Source organism: Echinops telfairi, unplaced genomic scaffold (assembly GCF_000313985.2).
Source record: "Echinops telfairi isolate 266 unplaced genomic scaffold, ASM31398v2 ScPeMD7_7418;HRSCAF=8456, whole genome shotgun sequence".
Classification (NCBI taxonomy): domain Eukaryota; kingdom Metazoa; phylum Chordata; class Mammalia; order Afrosoricida; family Tenrecidae; genus Echinops; species Echinops telfairi.
The window spans coordinates 553,321-554,445 of record NW_022111318.1 but is presented as its reverse complement, the minus strand read 5'-3'; positions in this window follow the sequence as shown (position 1 = coordinate 554,445).

The window sequence follows — 1,125 nt, the reverse complement described above, 5'->3', positions numbered from 1 at the left end:
ATAGAAAAATATGTTTGTAAACTGATTGTGGTAGCAACTGTACATTCTGCTTGATGTGATTGTGTGAGGTTTGTTGAGTGGATAATACCTCAGTTCTTGGCTTGGCAAGAGAAAGAATACACACTGAAGCCTTGTTTATAATCCAAGTGCGTGTTTATGAAGGTTGGGAGAGGTTTCTGGTTTTAGTCTGAAAAGAGTACACGCCATTACAGGGAAGCATGCCAAACCACACAGAAGCTGCGCTGGGGATCACAACTGAACAGGGGCAACCTCATGGGACTGCGTGCCCACATTTGGTGAACTGAGGCCAGAGAGCACGCAGCACGCCTGACCAGTCACAGGATCAGGGTAAAGGGAGAGAAGGGTCTCTTGTCCTACCATCAGGGTATTTCAAACCTCTGGCTGGGAGGTGTGGTTGAAGGTATAGGTTGACCCTATTGGCTGAATTAAGCCCACCTGGGTCTAGTTTGGCCACCCAGGTGTAACGCCCACATGGCTGGGGGAGGGGGGGCTGAATTGGAGCATGCCCAGTTAAGGTCTTTATGGGTGGCTAATGATTGCCTGCTTTCCTTCCCAACCTCCTGTAGGGGGCCTGTGCAGGCATGGGAGGGACCACTCCCCTGTCGCTGTCAGGCAACCTAACAATTGCAATATGGAATGATATGATATATGTATTAAATTCAAACAATAATAAGTTTGCCATCGATGCCTCAATTTTATCAATTTAAATGAGTTTTATGTGTTTCTGCTTGATAAACCTTTGTTTTGCTCAAGCTTGAGTGATAAATCTTCCCTACATTATCTTTTTGTATCCAACCAATTCAAAGGAACAAAACCAAAATGATTAGTAGGGACACCCTTTTGCTTTAGGTATTTGCAAGACTTCAAAAAGTATTTAAAGTTTGTACTTCTTACAAGGAAAACACTATGTGAATGAATATCCTAATGATAAACAACTGTAAAATGTCCCAGTGGCACTGGGGTCCCAGGGTAAGGGTAGTCTTCACAGCACCCTAGCTTTCTTGAGGAGACAGTCAGAGGTAAATGGGTTTGTATCATTGTGCCATACATCAAATGCTCGAGGTTGCCTTTCCTTCAGCAAGGGCTTTATTTGTCAAAAGAGCA